The following is an 11515-nucleotide window of genomic DNA, read 5'->3' as shown; positions in this document are numbered from 1 at the left end:
TTTTTCTTGTGATTAAGGTATTAAAAATGGATGAATAACCAAGGAGTACAGGAGGTTATCACTGAGCAGATACAAAGGCTACTCACACTATCTTTCTCCATCTTTCTTGCCATATATCTCTGAGATGACCAGCCCCACTCAAATCCAGCTTAAATGAACCATCAAAGATATCATGCCAAGAGCCAGGTATGAGTCCTCAGGAGCCATCTGATAGAAATAGGAAAACTTCACATGGTCACTCAGTGTTGAATCAAAGGTCAGCTGAGGAAAAATAGTATGGGTAGTGCCATGAAGAAAAAAAATTCCATGGAGTTTAAATAAATCTAATGGCCTTTAAGAAAGACACAGAGATAACTAGGAGTGAATATTTGTTCATTGTTCTGAAGCCATCTTCAAATTTCACAAACCTTCATAGAAAATGACTTACATACTCAGAACTCTGCCATAATCCATTATATTCCCATGACTTTCATCCATGAAAACTATTGGTATATAGTTATTTAACCAAATTCGATAGTAGTCATTCTTGGAGTCTTGGTTTGAAAACATAAATGGTATCTTTTTTCTTGCTCTTCCACTCTGTTCCTGTTCCAGTTCAAACCTCCCATTTCCTTATGTTCTCATCCCCCATTCCTTGCCCTTAGCAAGGAAAGAGATACCATGATAAATGAAGACATCATGGGAATAGGGAGAAACAGGGTGCTAGGGAAGTTCCCAGGAATCCACAAGTATGACCCCACTTTAGACTACTAGCAATAATGAAGAGGCTGCCTGAACTAGTCTACTTAAGTATACAGATTAGTGAATATCCTAACTGTCCTCACAGAGACTTCATCCAGTTACTGATGGAAACAGATGCAGAGATTCATCAAGAGGCACCAGGCTGAGCTCCAGGAGTCCAATCCCTGAGAGAGAGAAGGGATTCTCTAAGCAAGGGAAATTGAGACCATGATGGGAAAACATACAGAGATGGCCAGCCAAACTAGTGGAAACCCATGAACTGTGGACCAACAGCTATGTAACCCCCATGGGACTGGACTAGTTCTCTGGAAGACAGTTGTGAGACAGCTGTTTAGCTTGAACTGTTTGGAGGGCCCCCAGGTATGAGGATCGGGATCTGTCCCTGGTGCATGAGCAAGGTTTTTAGAGCTTACTACCTAAGGTGTGACACCTTGTGCAGCCTTAGTGTAGGGGCCAGGGCTTGGACCTGCCTCAACTAAATGTACCAGGCTCTGCTGACTCCCCATGGGAGACCTTGACTTGGAGGAGGTGGGAATTGGGGAAGGGTAGAGGGGAAGCCTGGGGAGTAGAAGGAGGGAGGGGAGGGATGTGTGGTTTGTGTATAAAATGAACAGAAAATTTCTTAATAATAGAAAAAAGAAAAAAAAGAAAATGTAACTGGAACCTACTATCACTTAATCCTTTCAACCCCTATAATTCCTTCAAGTATCTCTAAAGAGATGCAGTTTTCCTTTCTTCATGTCACTGTGCCTCACCTGAGGACATTTGTAGTATTCTAGAATGGCACCAATTTGGGAAGAAATTTCCAATGTTGTTCCTGTAACTAATGATATAGATTTTTGTGTCTTTTCTGCAGTTAGAGTTAGGGATTACCTTATTCAATCCTATGAGCCACTTGAGGGAAGTTTTCAATGTCTTTGCATGATTCTACTTAACTCTGTACCTATCATAATACAGAGACATGTTAAGTAAGGGATTGAGACTTCTGCTGATTTCTTTGATGGCAAAAATAAATGCTGTCACATGTTGGTACTTGTTTGGATGTATTGTGCATGTGGAGATAGAAAACTTAAGTTTAAACTTCAATAATCATTATACATAAAGTACATTCATTGATGATTAGCTATTGAATTATAGTTTTCAATCCACATAACTTTTTAAAAAAAATCCATCCTTCTGTTTCCAATAAATTACAGTATTAAATATATGTGAATATAACATCCCAAATTGATTAAAACATAATGTGAAATAAAAATGCATACAAATAATTCCATCTGTTTCCCTTATGTGGTAACACATTGTGTACCCTAATAAAGCTTGCATGAGGATTAGAGGACAGGGCCAGCACACTTGATTAGACATAGAGGTCAGGCAGTGGTGGCACACACATTTAATCCCAGTACTGGGAAGCACACATGCCTTTAATCCCAGGAAGTGATATCTGGGTGGAGAAAGGCATATAAGGTATGAGGAGACAAGAACAAAAGGCTCATTTTGGCTGAGGCTATTCGGATGAGGACTCAGAGGCTTTCAGTCTGAGGATTTGTGTAAACAGGATCAGCTGAGGAGTTGGCAAGGTGAGGTTGGTTGTGGCTTGCTCTGCTTCTCTGATTTTTCAGCTTTTACCCCAATATCTGGTACAGTATTCTTTGTTAATAAGACCATTTAAGATTTGAACAACACCCATAGAGATACTAAATTAGAAGTATAGATGCAGGGAAGGATGAATGCATTTAGAGATAATGTATTTCAACTTTATATCTAGATTCAGACACACAGCAATGTCCAAAAAGTGAAAAAATAAAAATGTTTAGAAAGTCTACCAAAGTTTGCTATCAACACATACAGTAAAATTTGAACAAAAAGATTCTAAATAAATTATAACATTAGATACCCTCTTAAAAGTATCAAAGTTATTTTTCAATATATTACAAGAGTGTTCTTTAAATATATGAAGCACAATATAAAATTGAGGATTTATTCAGAATGCACATATATGTTGATTAGAAAGGTATTTCCCTAAAATTGACTTTTAGCACCTAATCCACAGATAGATGTGTACAGCAGGAAAAAAAAACACAGAAAGCAAAATGTTAAATAAATCTAGATATGTGGGGATGATTAATAGAGTACAGGTGATATGAAGTGGGAAATAGAATAACAAGGACTGGACTTCAGGTGATGAAGAAAGAGATAGGTCAATAAAGAAAAATGGAAGAAAGATGAATAGCACCAAGGTTTGATAAAGTACCCAAGAATCATAATATTTTATACTTTCCTAAAGTTATAAAATATATATAAAATTGTGTGCATATGTATAAACATTTATATATATATTTACATATAAATTTATATATGGAATTTAACCTACTTATACTGACAATGCTCCCCACAAGAACCACGGACTTAAGAAATAAGTCAGTACCATATATAAAAATCTTCCTTTCAAAGGGTTGGTCAGGGTGGCCCAAGTAAATCTGAACTCTGAAAACACTATGAATTATAGATGTAGCTTTATCTGTCCCTTGATGTTTGAAGATGTAACCCTATCACTGAAGACACCACACTTATAAACTAGGGATTAGGACTCAGAACCTTTGAGTTGGACCAGACTTGAAAGCTTCTCTCTCAAATTCTTGCTACCATACTTCCAGAAAATACTGTGCTGCCAAGGGAAGGAAGCTCTAAATAGTCATGCTCAGCGACAATACCTATAAATCAGGACATTTATCAGCATTTAAAGATATGTATTAAAGTGAACTGAGCAGCAGGTGTTGTCAAAGGCAACAAAACATTGTTCAGTCAGTCTTAAGACCCATTGGACGAGGAGGAAATCTTGGCTGGTACTGGAATACTAGCCAATTTCTCAGGCATAATCAAGTCATGAATCTTTGGATAGACTCTACTACCTAAATTTGTCTACAACAGCATAATTCCTTACTAAAATCACAGAAAAAGGAGACCATCAAGGAAATCTACAACTGAACAAAGTACAGATTTCAAAAGAACATGTGTGGTGCATCTCCAAAACATATATTTACATCAATGCTCTTGCATCTATAGCTCAAGGAACATCATCTAAGGGGAGGGCAGAGATAATGTAACTGTAAAAATATGAGGAAATCTGCTGTAAGTCTCTTCCAGAAAATTGATACATATACTGAAAGGTTAATGTGAAAGAGGAAATTTTTCATTTTTTTCTCACCACCAACACAAAGAACTACAGACAACTACCAACTGCCAATAGGAAAATTACCACCATTGAGGGATGAAGCCCCTCAATACTTGTCCAACAGAGTAGAGTAGTCAGCTTGAAATCATATATACACAAACAAGAAATCAGACTCACAGATATAAGCATTTAAAAGATTATAACAAGAATGCTATCAACTTGAATGTGGAGGGGACATGAAATGGGCTTAAGGGATGGTATCTGAGAAGGGATGGAAGAGGGGTGAAAATGATATAATTCTATTTCAATTAAAATAAAAAACAAAACAAAATTAATGTTAAAAACACAAGTACTGTAGTGAGGGGCACTAGTTAAGCTGCAAGGGAGAATTTACTTATTAAAAATATATTTTACAGCTATGCTAAAGAATATCAAATGTCACAAAGTCAAACAGACTGTACAGGAGGTTACCTATGCAACTGTGCTGACATGATGACATATCCAATATTGGCAATACAAAAATGTTTCCAAAATAGGTTTCATAGTCACGCAAAAATAATTCTCACTCAAATAAATGTGTGAGAGTTTCATATATTGCTCTTGTTTCTACATTGTATTACACTGGCTTGTCTAATGTCCACAGATATGTCTGTCTTAATATTTCAATATGGATCTTCTATTATTACTGTCCTGTTTAGGTTGATTTATGTTTTTCTCATTGATTGAGTACTGATAACATACTTTAGTTCCTAGTCTAGAATATTTCCTAGCTATACACATACATTGCATGTTGTCAAAATTATCTATTATAGATTTAATGTCCTCACATTCCATTTGAAGATATTTTTCCAGAATAAATATTTTAAAGTTAGAAAACAGGTGGGCTTTACACAATCATTGGAGTATTTGGGGATAAATTTTCAGATGAATCTGCTCTTGTATTACTAAATTTTAACAACTTCATTGCATTTCTAAAGGTTTTTTAGTGTTGACTATATAAAGGATAATGAAGCACATATCTAACATAATAGTGAACATTTAAATACTTTATTATCAATTCTCTGATGTGTATAGCAATTTTGAAAAAACCAATAAATGACATCAGCTCATGCTCTATGATAGTACTTTCCTGGGGTGATGCAACACATACATGCATCTTTTCACCCAAAATATGGACAGAAAACAGAAACAAGAATGGATGCCACTGAAGTCCATCTTGTTCAATCAGTAAACTCTGTTTGGGTTGTCTTCAGGAATATAACAAATATGTTGCTTAAAGTAGGAAAATGGAATAAAAAATAGTTGTCATCATGCAACTCCAACCCAGAATGGAATATGGCTTATGATCTTTTAGACACTCAGAAGACATTGCATATCTGGAGATAAATCTATAAGTTGGAGGGCATGCATTCTTGGTGGTTTAGTTCCTCAGAGTCTTTTCTAAGCAGCATGACTGGTCTGTTGTATCATGGGAGCTAAACACAGTGAATCCTGGCACTTTCTTATACTCTTAAAGTGATTTAAAGGTGCATATTTCCCGATTTATCAGTTTCTTTAGGATGGAATGCATAAGTCTCCAGAAAATTGCCATACCACAGCAAATTCTAGTGGATTCTTCATTTCTTTATTTTTATGCAATTTTTGTGTTTGAAAATGTTTTAGTGAACATTTTCCTACATTGTTACATTTTGAAAAAACTTTCTCAGTATCAACTCTTGATATTTGTAAGATTTGTACATTAAAGTCTTCCATAAATTTCTCATGCTCATAAAGTTTCTCTTGTATACCAATGCAGTGATCTATAAGAACAGAGCTTTAGATAAAATGTATGCCACATTATTTACTATGGAACCTTTTCTCTCCAATATGAAATTCTTATGTATTCTTAGAAGTGAAAGGTAGATAGAGGGTTTGCCACATTCACTACATTTATGTTTATATCCTGCATAAATTCTCCAGTGTTTCATCAGGGAAATGCAAATCAAAACTACTCTGAGATACCACCTGACACCCGTCAGAATGGCTAAGATAAAAATTACTAAAGACAGCTTATGCTGGAGAGGATGTGGAACAAGGGGAACTCTCCTCCACTGTTGGTGGGAATGCAAGCTTGTACAATCACTTTGGAAATCAATATGGTGCTTTCTTAGAAAATTGGGAATCAACCTCCCGCAAGACCCAGCTATACCACTCTTGGGCATATACCCAAGGACTCAATCATACCACAAGGGCACATGCTCATCTATGTTCATAGCAGCAATGTTTGCAATAGCCAGAACCAGGAAACAACCTAGATGCCCTTCAACTGGAGAATGGATAAATAAAATGTGGTACATATACACAATGGAGTACTACTCAGCAGTAAAAAACAATGACATCATGAGGTTTGCAGGCAAATGGATGGATCTAGAAAAAAAAATCATCCTGAGTGAGGTAACCCAGACTCAGAAAGACAAACCTGGTATGTACTCACTCATAGGAGAATACTAGATGTAAAACAAAGATGACTAGACTGCTACTCACAACTCCAGGGAGGCTACCTAGAAAACAGGACCCTAAGAAAGACACAGGGATCGCCCATACAGATACACAGAAATGTATGAAATCTACATGAACAAACTGGACATGTGTGGGGAGGGTAATGAAGGGCAAATGTCGAGGGAAAGAGAGCTTAGGGGAGCGGGAGACCCCAGCTGGATCAAGAACAGAGAGGGAGAACAAGGGAAAAGAGACCATGATAAATGAAGACTCCATGGAAATAGGAAGAAGCAAAGTGCTAGAGAGGCCCCCAGAAATCCACAAAGATACCTCTATAATAGACTACTGGCAATGATCAAGAGAAAGCCCAAACTGACCCACTTTGGTGATAGGATGGCCAAACACTCTAACTGTCATGCTAGAAATCTCATCCAATGACTGATGCAAGCGGTTGCAGAGATCCACGGCCAGGCTCCAGGTGGAGCTCCAGGAGTTCAATTGGTGAGAAAGAAGATGGTTTGTATGAGTGAGAATTGTTGAGACCAAGATTGGAAAAGCACAGGGACAAATAGCCAAACTAGTGGAAACACATGAAGTATGAACCAATAGCTGAGGAACCTCCAACTGGATCAGGCCCTCTGGATAAGTGAGACAGCTGATTAGCTTGAACTGTTTGGGAGGCACCCAGGCAGTGGGACCAGGACCTGTCCTTAGTGCATGAGCTGGCTGTTTGGAACCTGGGACCTATGCAGGGACACTTTGCTCAGCCTGGGAGGAGGGGACTGGACTTGCCTGGACTGAATCTACCAGGTTGAGCTGAATCCCCAGTGGAATCTTTGCCCTGGAGGAGATGGGAATGGGGCGTGGGCTGGGGGGAGAGCAGGGGAAGGCGGTTGGGGGGGGGCAGGAGGAGGTAGGACAGGGGAATCTGTGGCTGATATGTAAAATTAAATCAAATTATAAAATAAAAAATAAATAAAAGAACAAAAATGCTCCAGTGTTTTTTAAGATTTAAGTAAAATGCAAAGGTTTTCTCAAATCACTACATTTGAAATATTTCTCTTCTTTATGAATCTCCTGATGATTCCTGATAAGTTTTTGCACCCTGAAGGCCTCTCCACTGATGTAGCAATCCAAATTAAACTGAATCAGATTGAGTTAGAAAAAGGGGAAAATCATTCCTGGGTAGTTCTTCAGCCCCCTAGAGAGGAGACAGGGACAAGAGACCAGAGAATCACATGTCTGTTTTCTGGGATGCAGCTGATATACCCTGTGGGAGTGGTCTTGGGCCTTTCTGGCAGAGGAGCTGTGTTTGAAGGGCTTTGAAGGGATGGGTTTGGGGAAAGAGATGGGGGAGGGGAGTTGAGGTGGATCTTCCACTAGAACATTCTAGTCTTTGGGGGTATAGGGATGCCATAGTGCCAGGGGTTGAGGTGGAGCTCCCACGCAAACATTCCAGAATCTTTGGGCATGCTGGTTCAAGTCTCACTACTTCCTGTGGGCATGAGGTGATGTGGGGAAGAAGAGTCAGGAATTTGTGACTTTGTCAGCAGGAGGTGTGAGTGGAAGGGCATCCAGTTAATTGTCAGCCTGGAGACCTCAGACAGCTGTTTCTTGAGGAAGCAGAGAAGGCATGTTTCTGGGGGAAAAAAAATCAATCATTAACATCTGTCCTAGTTGTACTGTAAAGATGAATGCACATAGCAGAAGAACAGATAGGCCCTTTATTGGAACATCTTGGAAAACAAGAGTGTGGAGAGTACTAGCTGCTGGACAGACCAGATATCCTGAATAGTTGCCCCCTTGAGCCTGGAGAGATGGTACCAGCATGAATGTCCCAGGAGCTTGGCAGCTGAGGAGGTAATAAGGATCACAGTATGAATGGAGAAAGGACCTCAGAAGAGATAAGTAGAGGAGGTAACTGGTCAGTGGGGGAATTTGGGCTGAGAGGTAGTGATTGAGGAGGAAGAGCCTTCCATAAAGGAGCTCAAAAGTGCTCAAACCTGTAGGAAAGTATGGGGTGGCCTGGAGGCAGGTAAGGAGAATGGGGTAAAGGGAGGGCGAAGATAACCTGAATTCAATGGAGAGTTTGGTGAGCTGTCATTTGATGAGTTCATTGGCCTTCTCAGCCTTTCCTGAGGATAAAGGTGTCAACCATATTTAGGAGGACGGAGTTCTTTAGGTGTGAGCATGTGAGTGAAGTCCATCTGCCAATTCTTGCCTGGGTAGTGTCCTCAAAGCTGATGCAGAGGCCCCCAGTGAATGCACCTGTGAAATAATCAGGAAAGTGTGAGGGCCAAGATGAGTGTGGCCCCCAAAAGGCTGAGAACATTGCAACCAAGCAGAGGTGCAGGGCAAACAGGTATCACCAGAAAAAGAGAGTGAGAAAAATTTCCCTGTAAGAATGCAGGGAAGTGCCGGGCGGTGGTGGCGCACGCCTTTAATCCCAGCACTCGGGAGGCAGAGCCAGGCGGATCTCTGTGAGTTCGAGGCCAGCCTGGGCTACCAAGTGAGTTCCAGGAAAGGCGCAAAGCTACACTGAGAAACCCTGTCTCGAAAAAAAAAAAAAAAAGAATGCAGGGAAGTGTCAGTGTCTTAAGTGGGAAGAAAGGGATCCCATCCACCCCATGACAGAAATTGTTGAGGGAACTATAGAACCCGAGAAAGATGTCAAAACAGAATAGGTAGCTCCCATGTCCAAAAGAAAGTCAATGGACTTACCCATTGCCTGCAGCATCACCCTAGGCTCAGAAAGGTTGATGGAAGTCAGCAGGTCTAGGCTGTCAGTTCTCTGCCAGGCTTAGGAGTTCTCAGTTGTCAGTATTGGTGAGGCTGGACCTTCATGGCATGGCATAGAGGACAAGCCTGCATGGGGAGCATTCTAATTTCCAGTGCCCAGGCTGTCGGCAGACAGGTCATGGCCTCCTAAGTGGCTGAAGGTCAGGGCAATACCATGAGCAGTAGCCCTGCTTGCTGCATTTGAAGCAAGTTTTTGGTGGAGTTGACTTGAGCTGAGCTGCAGTAGGATGGAGCCCCATGGCCTGCTTCCCTTGTACCCCTTGTGGGAGCCTCAGAGCACCCCTGGTGGCCTCAGAGCAGCTGCTAAGGCTTGGGCTTGGAGTGTGTTCTGTTGCAGCCTTGCTGTTGGGTTGACTCAGCTGTCATTCTCGAGTATTAAAAACTTTAGAAGCCATTTTCACCAATTTCTGTAGGGGAGTTTAGGGATCTTCCTCAGCCTTTAAAAAATTTTTTTCTAATATCTGGTGCTGACTGAGAAATGAAATGGTTGGGAAGGCAGGAGTCTGGTGAGACTGAATATAAGAAGAAACTGGGGATGATTTGGGGGTGTTAGGCCACTGTGTAGGTTTAGGCACTGGGAGATAATGGGGAGCAATAGGGAGAGGGGAGGACAGGAAGCAGGAAGGAGGGTAAAGGGGACGAATTTGGTCTTAGATTTGTGGCCCTGGAGGAGGAGGTTGGATAAGTAGAGTTTTGGGGAAGTGGGGGAGGGGTCAGTGTCTCGAGCAGTGAATGGAACTTATGGCCCCCTAGGAGGCGGTTGGGTAGGTAGAGTTTGAGGGAAGTGGGGGAGGGGCCAGTGTCCCTGGCAGCATGGTCAGAGTGGCATGCTTAGGATCCCAGCTCCCAAATAGGTGGGAATCTGAAGGCACCATGACCCTTGGCCACAAGACCGGTGCTGTGAGACATTGGCCCCTGTAGGGAGAGTGGGGACCCAGAACCCAAAAAAACTGTGGATATATGACAGTTCTGTCCAATTATATCAGATAGCCCCAATTTGAATAGATTTTGTAAAAGATCCCACAGGGACATTTGGGGATTGGGCTTTGACTGGCAAGTGCCGTTTTTCAAGTCTATGCTGGGGACCCAAAGCCTGGCACAATCTGTCCACTGTGGTAAGTCTTGGGTCAAAAAATGGGGAGGGGGTGTAAGAAATTACCTTTAACAGAACATCTTCTAGAGAAGGGGTCCCATGGAACAAAGGCAGCCGTTTGCACAGGAAGGTGGGTGGAGCAAAGGCAGCACTGGAACAGGTCAAGTGGAGTAAAGGCAGCTCTGTGCTCTGGAACAGGTTGGGGGGAGCAAAGGTAGCCCTTTGCACCAGAATGGGTAGGGGTCCTGGCACAGCTGTGTCTTTGGCAGGACACCTGGAATAACAAAGAGGCCCAGGGCCTCCTAGGCAAGGATTTGGAAAGGAAACTTACTCAGCTGGAAGCCAATCTCAATCTGGCGGAGAGCAGGTATGTGGGAGAGGGGTGTTTTCCCACCACACAGCTCTGGGCCAGTGGGGAAAAATCAGCCCCCGCTCAGTGGGACCTCCAGATGATAAGTTCTTGCACCCTGAAGGCCTCTCTGCTGGTGCAGCAATGCAAATTAAACTGAATCAGACCGAATTGGAAAAGCCCAGGTTTAATGGGTAAAGTGTTCCCAGGTGATTCCCTGGCTGTGCAGAGAGGAGACTGGGATGAAAGACTGGAAGAACCAATGTCTGTTTTCTGGGATGCAGCTTATAAACCCTGTGAGAGTGGGCTTGAGCCTCTCTGGGGAAGGAGCTGTGTTTGGCGGGCTTTGAAGGGGCGGGTTTGGGGAGGAGCTTTGTTTGGTGGGCCGTGAAGGGGTGGGTTTGGGGAAAGAGATGAAGGAGGGGAGTTGAGGGGGATCTTCCACCAGAACATTCCAGACTCTGGGTATAGGGATGTCAGAGTGCCAGGGGTTGTGGTGGAGCTCCCACTCAAACAATTCCTAGGATTTAAATCCTGTGCAAAGGATTTCTTACATTCACTACATTTGTAAGGTTTCCCTCCTGTATGAATTCTGATAATTTCTAAGATTTGAGATACATGGAAAGGATTTTTTCACATTTGCTTCATTTGTAAGGTTTCTCTTTCTGAATTCTTTGAAATTGGGGGTAGTTGAAAGGGTTTCTCAGAATCTCTACTTTTGAAAGGTTTCTCTATTGCATGAATTCTCTAATGTACTGTAATACATGGGACACATTGCATAGGATTTCACACATTCATTATATTTGTAAAGTTTCTCTCCTGTATGAATGATCTGATGTCATCTAAGAGTTGAAGCCTGTGTAAAGCATTTCTCACATTCACT

Source organism: Peromyscus maniculatus, chromosome 22 (assembly GCF_049852395.1).
Source record: "Peromyscus maniculatus bairdii isolate BWxNUB_F1_BW_parent chromosome 22, HU_Pman_BW_mat_3.1, whole genome shotgun sequence".
Lineage (NCBI taxonomy): Eukaryota > Metazoa > Chordata > Mammalia > Rodentia > Cricetidae > Peromyscus > Peromyscus maniculatus.
The sequence above is the reverse complement of the archived record's forward strand: the minus strand, read 5'-3'. Positions refer to the sequence as shown.